Source organism: Nipponia nippon, unplaced genomic scaffold, assembly GCF_047370975.1.
Source record: "Nipponia nippon isolate SJK-2023a ecotype South Korea unplaced genomic scaffold, ASM4737097v1 scaffold_15, whole genome shotgun sequence".
Classification (NCBI taxonomy): domain Eukaryota; kingdom Metazoa; phylum Chordata; class Aves; order Pelecaniformes; family Threskiornithidae; genus Nipponia; species Nipponia nippon.
The window spans coordinates 3,179,914-3,200,056 of record NW_028262331.1 but is presented as its reverse complement, the minus strand read 5'-3'; the positions used below and the strand labels follow the sequence as shown (position 1 = coordinate 3,200,056).

At 41.7% G+C, this 20,143-nt stretch overlaps 1 protein-coding gene across 1 annotated transcript in view; it reads right to left on the bottom strand.

The window, feature by feature from the left end:
• CASTOR2 (cytosolic arginine sensor for mTORC1 subunit 2) overlaps positions 1–20,143 on the bottom strand; it is a 174,124-nt gene that overhangs the window by 113,838 nt on the left and 40,143 nt on the right. The window lies entirely within an intron of this gene.

Below are 20,143 nucleotides of genomic sequence, written 5' to 3'. Positions count from 1 at the left end.
TCATGTAAAACTGTATTCTGATGAGAGAGGCCAAAAATCCCATGCTCCAAAGACCCAGCTGATAACAGCAATCAATCCATCCCCTTTATGGATGCCAGGTCACACACGTCACACAGTGATGCCACGTTACTGCTTCAAAAACATTAACAAATTATCATGCTTTCTGCGTAAAGATGTTGATTTTCATTCCCCCAGTCCTACTGAGTGACAGAAAAACAGCGGTTAAGAAGCTGATCCTATGTCCCCAATGAAAAACTGAAAGGACTTTATTGGGGGCTGTTGTATGTGCAGGATTAGGCCTGAATGATTTGCAAAAGGCTTTGCAATGAATTGGTTACTGAGCTAAGAATAGAAGCTGGGAATCCTGGTTCCTAGTTCTGTGCTCGCTACACAAGCGCTGCCTGCTCAGCCTCTATAACCATGGCCTTGTCCCATACTGGGCACTCAGGCACACAACTGGACTTTTATCTAGCAAGAGGACACGTTGCCCTTGCAAGGCTTCACTCAGGAATCTTCCATCAGCTACATTGCAAGGGCCCTGTGCTGGAAACTATGAAACAGCTGTAGCTTCAGCTCCTACTTCAGTATTGCACACCAGTGTTATCAGTCTCCATCTTTATGCCAGGAATTTTGCAGGAATTTGCTTTCTGCAGTCTAAAGAGAAAGAAGAACGAAAAAGATACAGGAACGAGATGATTGGGGGGGGGGGGGGGGGCAAGGTGAAAGGCTTTGTAATTATAGTTTAACCTGCAAAACACAGGCTGAAAAAACTGTGTATCAAGCCCATAACTTCTAAGTCCTCTGTATGGTATTCATCCTGCCCACTATTCACCATCTGCATTGCAACAGCTTCCAGCCTGCATTCAGGCCTCTCGCATGTGCAGTCTCTGCCCCGAGAAGTGTGCTTAGCTGCATCAGCAAAATCCCATTGCTTCAATAGCAAAGGCTTTAGCCAGCTGAGCACAAGTGGCATTTCTTCAAAACAGCATATTTTAGGAAGAACCAAATACCTCCAAAGGCCTGAGATGTAAAAGATAAAGGACCCAAAAGGAGATCCTCCACCAAGAAAAATATATACAACCCTCTCCCACACACCCTGACATAACAAGACTTTACAGGGCTCGAGGGAGCAAGCATAACAGTTATGATATGTTGAAACAAGTAATGTCACTCATTCCTTGTCTTGTGCGACAGATTGATGGATTGTCAGTGCAGAACTTGCAGACGATTTCAAAAGGCGGCAAGCTGAAGACAAACTGTCAGCGAAGGGACCAAAATCTTTTTCTGATAATGAATAAACACAATCCCTGAATCCCCAAGCACTCCGGACTCTTATTAAGACACAAGCACAATCCAAGAGAACAAATCCTGGTATGAGCCCACAGAGCATAACAGCCTGTGCATCTTTTCTAAGCAGAAGAAACTCTTTTCACGAAGGATGTCATTATTTAAGGACCAACAATCCAGACCAAGAAAAACAGGTTAATTATGGAAGAAAACGACCAGGGGACATGATGGGGTTTTGAGAAAGCCAGTAATGAATCAGCTAACCAGAACATCAGATAATTCCACTGAAGACAGTCTCCCACAGTGATACTTCCCAATTCTGGATGCAGCCATGACATTCACTCGTTTGGTGACACGTAACTATAACACACTGATTTTCTACCTGGCATCAAGAAGGAAACATGCTCCCAGCCTGTCATCTGCAGCATGCAAGCCTGTACTGAAGTCTACTACTAGTTTAATAGCAATGTTGCATGCAGCAAAGGTACCCAGGCCAAGGCAAAGCAGTTTTGATAGATTTCCTGGGAAGCCACAGTGCCAGGCCACTCTCTCTGCAGAGAACGGAGTTCTCTTCATGGGAATCAGCTCACACAATGTCAAAGTAATAATTTTGTGCTCAAATTAATAAATGGGGGGGATGAAGAATCTTTTAGATTAAATTGCAGACAAGCTTTCTCCACAACAGAAATCCAACAGCATACTGAGGTTTCCAAGCCAGTCACTGCTGAGCTGTCCAAAGAAAAGCTGAAGTGTAATTTACTGGATTTCTGTAAAATAAGCTTCGGTTTCATCTGAGGCTGCAATAAGCAAAGCGACAACTGCAGTGGAGTTTTAGTTGGTGCATAAGGCTTATTCTTGAGCTGTGTGAGCAGTGGGCAGCATCTCCTACTTAAAGGATCATAAAGAACTGAACATAAGTATGCTGGAAAAAGGAAGTAACACTCGAATCTATCAACAGATAGGGACAAAGTCCGTCCCTTCCAATTACATTAATGTCAATATGGCCACTGCTTTTGATCAAATAAAGATTTCTGCTGTTACACAGGCTTAGCTTGCTCATTGTCTACCAAAAACCATGCAATGTTGAGACATGCTCCTGCTCGCTTCTTCCTCAAATGAGAGTATTGCCCTGATTGAAATGAGCCTGTATCACTGCCAGCTGTAATACAACCATACAAGGTACCTGAAAAAAGGACAAAATGAGGCTCCAAGATTATAAAGACAAAAGACCTGGTGAAGATAAAATGATTGGATGTTTTTACTGCAATTAATTGAGCACTGGCAAACTTCAGTCTTTCCTGCTCTAAACAAAGGTGGTGTAAAGAGGTCAGCACTACTGTGACCTGTACCCAATGGATGAATCTTTGCCTAAGTTTACACAATAGATGTGTAAAGAAGATGTTCTACTCAATTTCAAAACCAAAGCTCAACACGCCAAAACAAAAATTAAAAAAATTACATGCAAGCTTTCCTAGATGCTTGATTAAGTCTGGCACCCTTTCTTCCCTGCTTCCTCCCTCTCCCAGCATGGCAGCCAACTATGGCCCAGCAGTGAGAGCAATGTTCTGAGGCGTCATGGGCTATTCTCAGTGCAAGGCATCACATCTTGCTCCTGAGCAGCAATGACAGCTGTAAACAAAACATCTATGAAAAAGACTACTGAGGATGCAGATCCATGTCTTAAATGAAAATAAAAAATTTCCATTTGGCCGGACTCCCAGACAAAGGTAGTCCTGTGCAAGTTACACTCTTAACCAGCATTTTCATACCCAAGGAGCAAAATAATTTCTTCTTAAACCTCTCCATCAAGAGCCTGGTGAATAGCCATTCTTTGAAATGATGGCACAGAGCCACCATGGGTTTTTTTTTTCTTCAACAAACTAGCATTGAACAGAATCTCACAGCCACAAAGGCACCAATAAAAGGGGAAGAGGTAAAAGAGCCAGGCTTAGGCAACCATCACGCAGACTATCACCGTCTTCACACCCACCACAACACACAACGGCTTCAAACCACGGTGCAGCTGCTGAGCAACAGGATGGGAACACTGTAAACATCAGTCATCCAGGAGAACAAAGGGATGGGAGAGCCTTGGCAAAATAAAACTAAGCAGCAGAAATCATACAAATGAGTCTGGAATGGGATGTTGGGGAAAGAAGCCTCAGCAATCCTGTCGCCTGCTGAGTTTTCTGAGCTGGGAAATCAACAACAAAATGCCAGGAGAAGGCAGCATGCTGCTTTCAGTCTGCTCATCTAGATCCAGACTGGATGTTTTGTCCCCTTAGTACAGGAACTTCACCATTTACACAATTCACCCAGAGATAATCAAGAGCTGGCTTTAACATCACATGAATTAATCCAAGGATCCTAACGCATGCTACATCCAGCAAAAAGCGTTATTTTCCCAGAAGTCTCAAGCGTACTGATGTCCAACTTGCATGAACAGGAGTTTGCAGAAACATTCCCTCTCATGTGAATTTTTCAGCCTGGGCTCTAACTCACCAACATCAATGAAGAGAAACTTGTTGACTTCGCCAGGCATAGAATTGGGTTATCAGGGCATCCCAAGCAGATTTCTAACGAAATCATTGGCTTGAATATTGACATTTCCACTCTTGTATCTGTAGACATGATACAGAAAGAAATACCTCTTGCAAGAAAAAGCTCTGGTCAAGGATAACTACCACGTCAGCTACATTTCAATGCAAACAGTAAGGTAATTCATTACGCAGCGGTTATGCTGTATTGAAGTACACACTGGCATTATTTCATACCAGGTTTTAGGTTTTCCAATTCAATTCTATTCAATTCTGTTTTTTTTTACCTGGCAATGCTTTTCAACTTAGTACAATGCAAAATATAGTTAACTGGTACAACCTTGGAGTTTGGGCCGAATGCCATTTGTTGTCCCTACAGCAACTGGAGCCAACAAAACAGGGCTCATCTGCAGCAGGAAACTACCTGAACAATTGTTTTCAAAGGAAGACAGCAAACTCCTGGAGAAGTGGGAAACATTCCCATGGAAAAGAGAAAGCCACACCTGTAAGCTTCAGGTATCTCCTTATTATGAAACCCGATCTTGGGGACAAGACATACTCAGCATTTTTCTCACTTCTTGCTGCCAGAAAGAGGTGATGCATTTGAAGCATATGCAAAGCTAAGTCTCTGTCAAGACCACAATTTCGCAACAACCTGATCTTTTCTGTTTATTAGCAAAGGCTGGACCTAATTTTTTCAATACTATACACAAAGACCTATATAATTTGAGCTAGAAGAATATGGCCACAATTGACAAGAATAGGTGCGGCCCAATGTTTTCTCATGCGGTTCAGAGATATCACAGGCAGCATCTTCTCAAAACATAACGAAAGATGACACTTCATCAGACAACATAGATGTGCCAGGCAATAAATCTTGCAGCAGAAGGCTCCTTCCTATTTTAATTCTAGTCGTCACCGATCGAGAGATACAATTATCTTTCTCAAGACAGACACAGGAGAGGTGAAACCAAAGCAAACACCTCAAACAACTGAAAAAACACTGAAATGCTCAGGGTTTCATTTAAATCCCGGTGTACTCCTTCTGGTCTAATAAAAATAGCCCACCCCACTATTTGCACAATTCCTGAGATCAGTAGCTACTATCCTGCAGCTGCCTGCGCTATTCAGAACAGCAAGGAGGCTTGTTTCAGTTGGCACATCCATCTGTTTCCCCCTCCCCTTTTAATAGATGCATCATTTCAGCCCCAAGTATGGAACGGGTTGGACCGTGACTTGCAAGTCACCCACTGTGACCTGCATATCTGTGCGCTCCTGACCACGCAAAGGTATCCCCACAGCTTTGGTATTTTGCACTATTCTAGGATCTTTCATCTAAATGTTAGCAAACAAAGCTGTTTTCCAGTACTCTGCAAGAACGGTTTTTATTTGGCATCTGACCATTGTTGCTGTCAGGGCACGAAGAAAGGGCTCTCATGTACGCAGCAGCATAGACCAGCACGGACTACAAAAAAAATCCATCTAAAACCAGGGTAAACACTTGGTCACTTAGTCTATGCCAAGTTCTGTGTTTTACTGGTTCCAGCACCAGATTTATTCAAGCTACCTAGTTTAAAGTTATAGATATATTACTGCTGTGTGGATTGGTCTTGAGGTAGGAAGTTTTAGCTTTCCATCCACAGCCACAAAATTAGTTACTTACAAAGTGCAAAATAAGATCCCAATGCCTTGTCCCCTGGTTCTCCAGCTAGTAAGGAAAAATTAAGCAGGGGCAGCAGTAAGAGTCAGAAGAGTTTAAAACGTTACCTCTTAAAGAGCAGATTCAGATATATTATCTAGTAAAATCTATTTGTGTATCAGTGGCCACTCTTCCTTCAGAAGAAATGCTCCAAGGCTCCTTCAGTGCTAGCAGCTCAGAGATCACAAATAACCCTTTGACAAGAAGCCAGCATGCATTCAGCAAGGATATACGGCCTACCGGGATCAGGACTCAAACCAGCTTGTTTCTCCTTCTTGTTCTTCCACAGCTCCCTGCATGCCTGTGGGTAAATCACTCAATCTTCCTGTGCCTAAATTCCACATTTGTATAAGAGGGATAATCACTCTTCACTACTACAGAGGGCCATTGTCAGGCTACATTTAGTAGTGATTGACAGGAGCCTAGGTACTACAGACAAGCACCGCAGAGAATTGCCCCTCTGCCCCAAATGCTTTATGAAAAACAAATGTTCCTTAAAAACCAGGTTTCAGATTCAGTGCCCTAGCAGTTATCACAAAGAACAGCAATTTAACAAAGACTCTACAAACGGAAAAAAAAAAACAAAAAACAAACAAAAAAAACCACCACAATTTGACAATGTCCTTTCAACCTGACATTTAAAAAACCCTACATGCACAATTACGTATGATAATGACAAAACAAGAGAACAAAAAAGGTGGGCAATATTGTTCCTTCTAGCTTAAAAAAAAATAATTATAGTGCACTCAGTTTGCCAGTTTCATAGGTGATGTGACAGGTCCTTAGTTCATCTTGGGACAATTTCAGAACAGAATGATTAGCAGTATATGATGACAGTGATCACTAGCTGGTTCCTGGAGAGCTGATAAGTTATTAAGCTAAACAATGCATCGCTATTATGAGCAAGTCAGTGTACTAACTGTAATTTCCTTGAAAGCTGAGCAGTGCATGATTATACTTGTCCACTCAGACTCCCTGCTGGCAGCTCCGTATTCTGCTATTGTTCTGAGCTCTAGAGTGTTCCCAGTGCCCAGGATACAGCCGCGTGAAAATGTATTCTTCATATTCAGCCTCCGTTGTGGCAGCTGTCATCTGAAGGATACTGGGAAGAGAGACATTCTCTATCCTGAAGCACAGCTATTAGAGCGCCTAAAAACATGTGGGTTTGTTTGTCAGCACGAGCTACCTCTCATTTCTAGCTGAGGCAATTTCCATTTCAAGAATGCTCTGACTTTGGAATGACACATATATACCTACACATATATTATACACATACATACTATATATATGCGTTTATGTGTATTAAAACCCACACGTACATACATTTCTGGTTGTTTCCTTTATGACTCTCGGGAAGACTGCTGTTATTACTAGAAGCTCAAACGGACATCTTTCAACTCATATTTCTCTCTCAAGGTATAAGCAAAGACGACAGAGCACACCTCCACTAACGAACATAGAAAAACTACGAACAGAAAAGGGAAAAGAAAAAGGCAGGCAGCAGCCAGATGACAAGGATTTCAAGTGGCTAATAAAAACATAGATTGGAAACATGGCCTTCATCTGTCCTACCAAAAAGAGGCAGTTCTGGCGGTGGAGACAATGCAGGACCTGGAAAAAACACAGTCAGGTCCTACTGCAGACCTGCTTTGTGCAATGGGTAAGCACTCGCTGTCCTATGTGCCTCAGTTTCTTCCTCTGCGAAGACAGTCAGCAGCATCTCCCCACCTCTCAGAGGCGCAGCCAGCGCGCACCGTAATGGGCGATCCCCGGGGCGCGCAGGGCCGGGTGACTGCAGGGATTGCTGCTGCACAGCAGGGCAGCGCGGGAGCCTGGTGCTGCACAGCTAGAGAAACGGAGTAAAGCGAGTCCCTACCCCACATGGTTAGGTGGAAGGAGAAGAATAAAGCAGCCCCCATTTCGATTCCCTAAACTAATTCTCAGAAACGTATCTTCACTCTCACCTGCATGATCAGTCGCACTAAGCCCCCCCTCCTTGTGGTGCATTTTTACCATGCTCTTGTCCTGAATGTCGGCAGCTAGTCTGTCCAGGAGGCAAAATTTTTAAAACCCCGAAGTGTCTTCCCCTCCAACAGCAACAGACATTTCAGAGTGTAAGCCCCATTGGCTTCCAATGAGCCTTGGGGTGCCAAGTGCTTAAGTCGGTTTTTTTTAAACGGGACTTAGGTGATTCTGAAAATATTATCATGTACCTCACATTAGATTTGATATAAAGTGAACATTAAGTGGGAAGAAAACCTGACACTGAGAACATTTGACAAGTGCTTAAAAGGTAGGTCCTAATTCATTTTAAACTTTGTTTTATATAAGAGTCATTTAAGGAGCACCATGAAATTGTTTCATTGTCCTTTTCTCTGTGCTGATCCTGCAAGGAATATATAATCAGTAATATGTTTAAACAAGCCAAGGAAAAAGTACCACTCTATTTTGAATCCAGGAACTGTTCTATTCCTGTCACTGAGCTTTTTCAAACCCAAGTAAAAGGGAAAAACCGTTACTGTTGGAATTAAAAACACAAAATGAGCAAATGTAATATTCAAAACACGATACTAGTAACACATATAGGATAAACCTGTCCTATAGTTTTGAAAAAAGTTTAACACCATTGCTATTCACATACCTCATACCTTTACAAATAAATTATTTCTATCCCTACACAACAAGATCTAATCATCTGACCATTCTCCTGGGCAGTAAAGAAAGGTTAAGAAATCAATCATTTCTACTCCAACTCCAAAATTAACCATCCCGTAGCTGTACTACTGCAACTGTCTGTGAGTTTGTGCCATAAATATAACCAAAATGATTTGGCTTCAAAGGTGTGGGTTTTTTTTTTTCCCCCTGAACTTGGATCACGCTCAGCAAGTTAACAGCAACTTCTACAACACTGGAGGTGGGAACTGTTGATGCGAGGCCAGGAATTTCATCAACTGCTTTGCTATGATCCTCCAACTGCACCCTCAGTTATCCAGTCAATGGAGACTGCACCTAAAGATAGAACCATTAACTGTTCTAAGTACTGTGGCCATCTACAAATCCATAAGAAAAACGCATGGTTATGTTCCAGTCAGTGGGAACTCAAAAGGAGATAAACAGCAATAATGTGCCATGGAAGGCTAGCAAACATGGATTAACAGCCAAGCATGCATCAGTTTAAAGCCTCAGTCATACACTATAAACACAGAAGAGGATGAACTGAAAGCATATGCTCATGTACATCTCAAAAGGACACAAATCTTACACGAAGCATTTTACACATACATGCACATACGATTTATCATTTCTGACTTTTTTCCTGCTTTTTTCCACCAATAATTAGGTCATTATCACTTTTACAATGAGATATCCATTCAAAATACACTGCTTCACAAAATCATTAAAAGCTAATAGATAACCATATTGGTTTGGGACTATTTCATATTTAAATCATTGCCTAAGATTACAATTCAACCACCATCTGAATGAACAAAGCCATTCAAACGGGTACAGGACACACAAAGTCCTTTTACTTCAGCCATTCCAGGCTGATTTCACACTCCTGTGCAAACGAAAAGTGTTTCTGGCCTGTCACAGCATAAGAGCTACCAGGGGATGGCTCCGTGATTTGGCACAAACCCTTCCCTTCGAGACTTTTATCCTTCCTCAGACACAAGGCTTTCCCTACACACAAACACAGAGCGCTTCTCCTGGGGTCAAGCCTCGGCAGCCCCCGGATTACAGCACCGCGATGGGTAATGTGACAAGGCATAAAGCCAAGAAAATGACTGTACATACAGGAATTATGAGAACCACTCAGAAATGCAGGGTCTTGGAGTAACTTGATACCGATACAAAGACTACAGAGAAAACGCTTTCATATAGTGTGGTTTCATCGCATGACCACTGTTACAGTAGCATTTCAGAAACTGTACAAGAACCAAAGCACAACTTTTACTGTAGGGCACCCACCACACAATACTGTACATTAAAGTCAAACCAAGTAACATTTGGACTTCACACCATTCTAATACTTTCCCTTACTTACGTCCAGGACATAAATAAAACTCCTGTGTAGAGGGCTTGGGTAGAAGTAACTTAATTGGTTTTATACATTCATCTAACACCCTTACAAATTGTAATTCAGCTGTCTGCACTGGTACAGAAGTGAGTACATGCCCTTTCCCAAGGCAAGCTTTGCTCTTAGCCAGCTATGGAATTTTTTGGCTTCCAGTTTAAGTTAAAGCAGCCTTGAGGCTGCTCTAACTTCAGCTAGGTTTTTTTTCACGGTTTACAGCCAATAAGCAGTTTCACACGAAATGCTCACAAAGAAACATAAAGGACCAATAAACTACTGCAGTAGACAGTTCTCTCCAAAACTGAGAGGTTGTACAATCTCACTCTTAAGTTCAAAATACACTTTGTCCTATTTAAATGAGACATTAAATCACACATTATAATGCTACGCAGAAAGTAACACCGAATGGAGCAAAGCATTACAATGTCAAGAAGGTCAACAACATGCCAACGCAGAAGAGAGCAAAGCTCCATGCACGGCTTTAAGTACAAGATCCAACTGGACAAAACCCTGAGCAACCTGCTCTAGTTGGCTCTGCCTTGAGCTGTGGGGTTGGGCTAGATGATCTTCAGAGATCCTTCCCAACCTCAACCATTCTATGAAGATTTGGTATTTTCTAATTTTGTGACGGCAGCACGGTACCAGGCTTAGACTGAAACAAACGCAAAAAGGTTAAGGATTCACTATGGCATTAACCATCTAAGTCAGGCATGAGGCTCCCATGTAGTTATGAGACATCCATGCTCATTCACCAGGCCAGCCCCGTGCTCTGTCATCTTCTGCTCCTCTTCCTCTCCCCCCCATCGCTCCCCTCCAGAAAACCATAAAGCCTGCTTTGGTCAAGCTGAGTTCTTGCTAACCTCTTCTGTGCTTAGCCAAAATTATACTGGTCTAGCAAAGGGGTTCCTGGCAGCCATCAAAATACCATTACACCTGTATGCCAGAAATACTGAAAAGAAAGCAACCATTTAAAAAAAATTCTGTGTCAAAAGTGATGCTCTGTTCTTTGGGAATCCAGTCATTTTGTACATTTGTAACGACCATTACCTTGCCTGCAGTGCAGGTAACTCAAATCCATTTCATTTTCCAGAACAATGTATTCGTTTCATTGGCACAGAGATTGCTATGGACTGTCTACTCTTAACAAAAACAGTAATCTATCTCAATTTGTGTCCCCTTAGTTTGTAAAAGGTAAGTATTGCAAAACACATGGTCCCACCACTCACCGCAGAGAACCACTCACTAACTAGTCTAAAACCTGCGGTAAGCTCAGGAGAGAATGAGCCACAAGCGTATGGTTTCACACCTTGCTAGCTCAGCAGATGCAAACAAGCCACGCACGTTAAAACTCTGCTTGGCTTGTGAAAATGCCAAATGGGTAATAACATGCAACTCAAAACACATCATCTCAGTATATCATAAACTGTCCTAAATTTATCCCCACAGTGGTGAGAGACAGGTTAATTCTAACATTTCCATATTGCAACCAAGTAGTTTGAACATGAAAGCAATTAAAGCACAATTTTATTTTAACATTAGCTAATCTGATTTAAAGATATCCGGAATCGTTTTTTGAGTGATGGCATCTTAGGTGTAAATACAATAATTTAAATAACAATTATCAAAAGAAGTATGTTTGCTGCTGAAACGCCAAAGCAAATTAAACAAGTCAATTGAGGAGAAATTGGTGACAAAGAAACTGGAACCAGTCCATTTACACAATAAGCCAAATTTTGACAGCAACAGCATCTTCTGCAAGAAGGGAGAATATTTTCCTCATTGCAAATTACTCAGTTTAGTTCAGAATAGTTCATTCCAGGTTGAGAAACAAATTAGGAACTGAAAAAGCAAGTAAACTTGTTTTTTTTCTTCCAGTCTGCAAACAAGAAGTAGGTGTGGGAGGCTGAGATCTACCAGCTCCAATGCCTTGACAAGCATAGTCTCAAGTCACCATCAGTTTTGGTTTTTTAGTACAGGTCACATTACACTGCTTAGTTATAAACACAAAATGGGCTGAGATTTTTTTTCCTAAATACTCAGCACATTAGATATTGCTTATTAGTTTAAAAACAGCAAATGAGTATGTTTATTTTCCATGTTATAATCAAACTCCAATTTCCACCCAGAAGCAGCTTGAAAAAGATCACAACTGAAAGATTAATCATGTAATAAGTCATCCATCATTTTCAAAAAAGCATAAAAATAAAGACTAAGTAAATCTATGTAAATGTATACAGTTGCTTAGATGCATACAGCGTATATCCTTCTCATTATTAGGAACAACCTTTTTTTATTTTTGCCAAGACTACATTTATTTGCAAGTGAGTGCCTTAGAGGTTATCAAAAGAGAAGAGTCAATATTTCTTTAGGAAAAGGAATAAACGCTACAAATGTTAAACAAGATTAACATGGGCCATTTCAACCAAGGTTTCTGACTTGTCAACTTCAACCAACTCGCCCTGTAAAACGGGATGTGTGTGTGGCATATTAAAGGGTTGAATACTGATCTTTTAACCACAGAACTAGGATAAATATTCAGGTATCACTAAAACAGTGCATATCATTACCCAGATTCTCTGACACATAACATTTCTAAAAAGCCTGAACAGAAAAAGACAGGGAGAGTCACACCTACAGTTTAACTGTTCTATCCCTGTCAAAACTTGTAAATTTTCCCCTCCCAGCTTTAGAAATTCCCCCAGTATCAATTTTTTTTTTTAATTCACCTATTTGAATACTTTACATAAGACTTAAAGGTTGTATTTTACCTAAACTTAAGTGGTGTAGCTTGCAACACCTTATGACATCTCCAGTATCCTCTGTAACAAGGACACTAAAACTCTGCAGGCAAAGAAAATGAACTTTACATTTACATCTTAATCAAACGCACATTCACACTTACAAGAGGGTTGGGTACCTACTTTATAAACAATTTGTATTGAAAGAATTTGGGTCAAGGACAGCCTACCACCAGTAACAGCCTACATCTCCCTACAATTACTGGCCAATAAGTAGTAGGAGTATCTTAAAAACATCTATTCCATCACGTTAACGAAACTTAATTGGATCACAAAGGTCTGAAAAAATCACTTTGCCTACTGAGACATCCCCACAAAAAAGTGTATCTCGGAAGTCCTCAAAGGATTAACAAACGGTTTGCTGCCACCAAGCAAACTCACCACTTCTCTTTTCCACGTGCCAACTTTGTGCTAAATAGCAACTCCAATACCTCCGCATTACTGCTGCGAGCCTTCTCGAGCAGGCTGCAGCTCAGAAGCAGACTTTTTATTTTAATCTCTAGTAAAGCACCTTTAACAGACCAAAGCAAGAAAGTTGGTTCTGGTTGGTGAGGAAGTTTAGGCATTCACTGCTTTTTATGGATTTGAAAATAACACTTTATCAACCAGTACAAAATGTTTATTATACATCAGACCACAAAAATGAGATCAGATTCTCCGTTGCCATGGTCAGCACAGTAAAACTTTGTGCAGTAGGTCTGAAACTAACAGGGGATTGTATAGTCATGAAACAGGCTTAATCAACCTTTATTTCTTTTGTGCCATAATAAAACATTTTTGTCTGTTTTCTCTCTTAACAAATATATCTTATAGTTAGCTACACAAAACCAAGCTGAGCTCGGGGGGAGGAGAGATCTTTTTACTTTGAAATGATAACAGCAACTTACAGGCTTTGCTCTGTTGATTCTGAACTGCAATGAATGGAGTTATTTCCTCACATTCCTGTTGTATAATTCTTCCTTTACCAGCCTTCAGCTATCAGCCGATCAGAGCTGGAGTTTACTCTGGAGTTGGCAGTAAACAAAAGAACAAATCTGCACTGTTTCCTCTGAAAAAAGAAATTGTAGCCCTTGTCCAAATATATTAAAACATTGAAACATGCAGGACGATTAAGGAGTTGTGTATTAGATAAATGAGGCAGTGTGCTCAACAGATTAAAAAAAAAAAAAAAAAGAGAAGAATTAAGTGGAAAGATTTACATATTTATAGAGCACAAACAAGGCATTGTCAAATAGTTCCAGCCATCAAATGGAGCCTAATTTAAAGTTATAACTCAGTGGAAGGAGTAGCCTGTGGATTCAAACTATTGTGTTAATGAACAACTCAGCTGTTACTTCTTAATGACAAATGCACAATAGTCATACTTTTCCTTAACAGACCTGCAATACATTTGCTCTACTGCTGAAGCATAAGAGCACCCAGCTTGCAGGGGGAGCCATCTAGGATCTAATAAAAAACAAATTTTTCATTTAAATATTGACTTTAATCTGAAAGTAATAAACAAATATGCAGTGGAAGGGATCTTTAACAAGTTACATGGCAAAAGATAAATATTTTTTCCTCTTTTTTTATTTCTCAGCTCAACATCAGTGGGCACCAGTGTTGTTTACTTTACATCAAAGATGTTGTATACCTTATCCCCAGACGATGCATTACATCCATGCAACAGCTGTGCAAATGGATGGAAACAGTTTAGCACAGGAAATAAGGAAAAACAACCAGCCCACTACAAACTACAGCCAGGTATTTATTTATTTATTTAAAAGGCAAATGTCCCAAGTTCAGACAAGAAGAAGAAAAAAAAAATCTTAAAAAGAATGAACAGCCCTGTTAAAACATCCAATATCTAAACCAACATTTCTCCAGCACATAGTGCTCCCCAGCATTACACTGTGGGTTTGATCCAGTACTTCAGTTCCACCTTTTGAATCTCATTTAGTTTCTAAGCACTCCTGTCAGCTTCTGACTTGGCATCAGCCTTCGCCTGATGGGACCACATGGTAGGTTGAGGACTGCATGACAGCACTGCCAGGCAAAGTGCCAGAAGCAGAAAAGAAAGGGAAATAATAACAACATTTGTAGATAAACAATAAGAGACCATCAGGAAGGAAACCTGCTCTTTCCAAGGTTTAATGTATTAAAACACTGCAGAATGTTCTCACAGCCCCGCGGCAGCTGAAACGCCCAGCAGCCCTGAACACAAATTGATGACATTCACAATTAAAGAGCTTATGTCCTTCGTTAGCCCAAACAAGTAACTTCTAGTCTCTCTCCTTCTCATTTATCTGATTCTCATTAGCTCTTACTCATCCTGAATATCCACCAGCAAGTTCAGCACCATACATGCACACGGTGATGCAAACAAGATGGCAAAGTGCTGTGGGGAAGGGCACGCAGGCGGCTTTAGCCATGAGGCTTCCCATCACTCCAGCCTCCTGTGGTGTCTGGACATCAGCGCTTGGCCCTTCTGTAACAGATGGTCACCAAGTGAGACTAAAAAAAGAAGTCCCCAAACCTCAGATATCACACACACATACACCCCCAGGAAAAAAAAAAAAAAACAACAAAACACCACCACCACAACAACAACAAAAAACACCCAAGACATTTGGGAGTCTTTGCCACACCAGAAGAAAACACGAGCAACCTGTTTTAGGTGAGTAAACACTGTCTTATAACTTGCAAAAGCCTTTATTCAGTGCTCTTCCTAGGACATGCAGGATGGCAGAAGCCGGGGGGGGAGGGGGGGGAATGGTTTTAACAACAGGAGTAACTTGCTTTTGCCAGATGATCACCCAATATTGCAAACCAATCTGTACTTCATAAGGGCATAAACGACATTTGTTTGACTGAGTTCATACCAAAGGAAACAGACTCCTGATCTCTTGAATGTCCTCAAATGATGCATAGATACATTTTAAGCACTTGTTTGTCCTATTATGCTCTGAAATCCAAAATAGATGTTTTATTACAGTATCTCCAATTTCAGGACACCTAGATAGTAAACAAGTGATCAGGGAATGAGAAACGCTTATATTAATAGCAACAACACACTGTTCATAAGTAGAGGTGTCAATTATTACCAAGCAAAATGGATAGATCACCCAAAATACCACCACGAACTTAGCATAAGATTAACAAACCTAGTTTCATTTTTTGTTCAAAGACCAAAGAAAATCCAGCTTATTCCATACAGTTTATCATTGTTTACTTCTTGCTACATTTTTATTAGAATGAATATTTTTAAGCACCTCTCCACTCTAAGAATACCTCCTGCCTCCAAGCATCCCATGGGAGAGGCTGCATGACAAGCAGCGTCAAACGTGGGGCACAGCCCAGCCTGGCTCTTCCACACTATCCAGCTTCTCTGGGAAGCACTGCACTCGCACGGCCAGCCTTCTGCATTTAGTGACAAATCTGCAAGCTTGCAAAGTGCCTGTAATTCTGCTTCAAGTCACCAATATACACAAACTGCACCTCTGGAAGACGACTTGGAAAAGAAACCAGACTGACAGATGCTTTTGAAATGGCTGCCTTGAACACTTGTGACTAAGGTCTCATCCTTTACACATGCAGAACTTGCTCCTTCTCTTCAGCATGCTGAAATAATGACCATCTCAAACTAAACGGTATCAGAAAACTCTCAGTTAGGGATTTTAAAATTTGACCTGCAATTATTTTAACCGCCCACCCCTGTGAACAAACTAACCTCTCAACTTCATCCTCGTTATAACTTAATAGCATTAGAATTTAAATAATACCTTTCTCCCTCAACTACTTTAATTTCACTATTTACCACCAAATCTTTATATTAGGTACCAGAACAGAGAGAGGAAAGGCTACTTGTTAACTCAGTGACTCCAGATGTTCAAGTGTCTACCAAAGCATTACCCAGAAATCAGGCTAATTACATTATACAGATACAGTGCTTGAAAGAACCCTGACCCCACTTTATTCTCCAGGACTTAAACTCTCCATATATTTGTATATACACTCAAAAGGCAAGGTCAGGCTCACCTTCCTTCTCCCTATTGCATGCACTGGTGGCTCAGTGCAAGCATTATCCAAGACTGTCCCTCCTCCCCCTCCATTCAGATTTAATTCCTATGCAGTAAAAGGAGATGCAGTTAAAAATATTTTGCAATTAGGAAAAAAAAAAAATCAAGACAGGAATGTAGCAGCACATGAGTATGTCTATCAAGTCCTCAAGCAGGTTACTTGTGACCACATCACCCAATAGCATGAGATGGTTTAACTCTGACCAAGGAAGCGGAGACACTTAATTTTGGTGGGAGGGAAACTGTTCTTTTTGCAGCATGCAGGGAGCTGAAGGTGGGAGTTCACACATGAGCACAGCTCTCCGTCCCAGAGAAAACATTTACAGAGGCACGTACAAAAGAAAAAGGAGGCAATGTTAAAACCAGGCACAGTTGTTATATTTACATACATAAATATCCAGCATGCCTTCTGAATAGGTGAAGATCCTTGGCACCAAGGAACTCTCAAGCCAAACACAGACACAACACAATCAGTAAAACACTAGGATGACGATGACAGCAATAGCAAAAAGATTAGACGTGCAAATCTTCCGCATGCAACTAAAAATTACACGGATCTGATCCTCCACTAGGGTGCCTGGCAGAGCTCAGTTGAAATCAATAGGTCTGCACTTATTTACACAAGCAAAGCATCAAGAGCACATTGCTCAGCATAACTGCTTAGGAGTTTCGCTATTATTTATTTCTGGACTACCTGTCTTAATGCAACTTTGCATAAAATACCTCATGCCTAACTTAAAGTTATGAATAATAGTGTTTTTCTTTCAGCTCAGTTCAGCCCACTGTTTTATTCACTGCTGGTCTCACCTCTTCACCTCGTTAACTGCTTTCTTGCTTCTGGCCATCGGAATAGTTCCAAAATTGCTGTTCTTTGTTCAAAAAAATACTGCCATTGTAACAGAAGCTAAATTAAAAGACTCATGTCATGAACAAGGGCAGACTGAAAGTGGCAAAAGGCCAAATAAAAAGAGGGAGATTTGTTACTTTTCCTTCCCAAGAGGATTAAGAAAAACGTACAAGATTTAAAAAATTATTCCAGCCCTTTTCCCTGGTGTATGAGAGCATTAAAGAGACTCCGATACTCCCTCCAGATCACTTCTCAGAAGAGCCTGTGTAAAAACTGTAGAGTTTCTTGCATGACTAACATAAGGATACTGATGATGTCATTGCCACCTCTCTGGATCACATCTGTCCCACAAATCATTATTTCTTACCGGCAGCCTTGCAGCACAGGTAAAAACTCTGTTTAAGGTCTCACTGGGAAAAATATAAGTGGTATAAGGAACTGGCATCTTTTCTATCTCATCAGAAAAGATTAGCAGGGATGTAGGCCACCTCCCCCTTTCATCCACCCAGTGGTCCTTTGCAGATGGGTGGTTGGGAGGGGAGATTTGTCTTGCACCCATATAAAAAGTTGTCTCCTGGGCACATTCACTTCTTAGAGGAGGAAAAAGAAACAGCGGGATCATAAATTTATGGAGGTACGGCTCCCAGAGACCCTCACCTTCCTCATACGCATAGTGTTCATCAGAACAGAAGGTCCGTGGGGCAGGGACCTTGTTTGCCTCAGGGCACGTAAAAAGCACACAGGAGAAAGCAATGTTTCAGTACTATCAGTTGTCTTAAGAATAACACAAACAAGCTTCCCCTTCTCTCCCTTGCATCTCTACTGTCTGCAAAAACAACAAAACAAACAAAAGGGAAATAAATAGAAGTTTCCCATGCCAACAAACCTTTCCACAAACAGTTTTTGTTCCTGACTAGTGGGATTCCATGAAAGCTAAGGAAAGATGATCGATGCTCACTGTGCATGGAAAGGGCCAGACACCACAGTCACCAGAGGCAATACCAAACTGTCAAGTGCTGCACCCAAATGCAGGACGAGGTATCACACCCCAAAGGGCTGATCTTACTGCCCTAACCCTTTCACAGCTCTCTAATGTTGAAGATGCGAAATGTGGTGTGAAACAAAAGGACAATGGGACCGCCCCTGAACTTAAAAAAAAATTGAAAAAAAAAAATCCACCAAACCCCAGTCTATGCATTAGGAGTGACAGATTTAAAGATTTCACTGTTGACGTTAACCGTGACATTTCAAGCATGGGAGGGGGAGCAACAACCTCTTCACAAAAATCAGCAACCACTTTCAATTATAATGAAACCACACATTAAAAATAGAAATTTAAGACTGAGGAGCCTTTAATGCCCTGTTGAGTATTCAGGGACAGCAGTAAACAAGGCGCTGATATACTTCACACTGCAAACAACGTTAGTGGTGAGCCAAATGGGATGAGCCCCAAATCAGAGTGAAATTTCAATGCATGAAGTTTAACTGTAAGATAAGGGACTGTAATCAAATTACACCACAAATAGGTCCATTCATCCGTAAGCATTATCACAGAGAGAGGATTGAATTACAGCTTGGAATAAAACAATTTAGAAAATAAAAAGCAAATTTATTATCTATTTATTATTTTGCTACTGCCAAAGAAAATTTCCCACCTTCATACAAGAATGCTACCCAAGATGAATCTGGGGAGAAAACTGAAATACTAATTATCAGGCTGGAAAAACAAGAAGAGTTTGAGTTGTGTTATTTACATTTCCATTCCTCTTTCTGAACAGAGCAACAAAGTCAACAAGCTAAGTGAAGACACAAGAATATCCATTTGCAATTCAAGTTGTTTTGCTGCGAAAGGCCTAGGCAGCTTATATACATTCAATAAACTGGCCAGAGTATTTTTTTCCCTCCCCCTAAAAAAAAAAATAAATAAAATTCTTACAGTGCCTTCCACTACGTTTTTCCCTTTTTTTTTTTTCCCCGAAAGCTATCACAATCTATATTACTCAATATCACAATTTTTAAAGAGAACCAAGTGCAAGGCATACATTGCCCATCGTCCTCCTCTAATTTGGCAGCATTGAAAAAGCACCTTTTAAAACAAACACGCGTGTGGACGATTCGCTCTTTAAGTGCTGCAAGGAACAACAACCAGGGAGAAGAAAAAAAAAAAGAGAGCGAGAGGAAAGAAAAAAAACCACTCCTCCTCCTCCTCTGGTTGCTGTTGTTGCCTTTGTTGTCCGGCGGTCGCCCCGTGCCTGCCGCCCCCGGCCCCCACCTGTTCTGGCTCCCCGCTCACCGCGGCGCGCGGCTCCGGGGCGAGGCGGCCCGGGAAGGGCAGCGGGAGGCGGGAGCCTCACCGGGGGCTGCCCGAGAACCTTACGGGGGGGGACCCCGAACTCCAGCGCTGACCCCCATCGCCATCTCCCAGGCTTGGGATGGGGGGGGGGTGTGTAGGGAAGACCCAGGTGTCCCCCCTCGCCCTCCGGCGAGGAGGGTGTCCCCCCTCACACAGCACCCTGACTTCTTGCAAGGAGGGTGCGCTCACCCATCCCAGCACCCTGCCCTTTACAAGGAGGGTGTCCCCCCTACTTCAGCACCCTGCCCCTCTGCAGGAAGGAGGGTGCCCTACCCCCTTGCAAGGAGGGTATCCCCCACCCCAGGACCCTGCTCCCTTGCAAGGAGGGATGTCCTCCACCCCAGGACCCTGCTCCCTTGCAAGGAGGGATGTCCTCCACCCCAGGACCCTGCCCCCTTGCAAGGAGAGGTGTCCTCCACCCCAGGACCCTGCTTTTTTTCCAAGGAGGGCGCCCCACACCCCACCAACCCTCCCCCTTGCAAGAAGGAG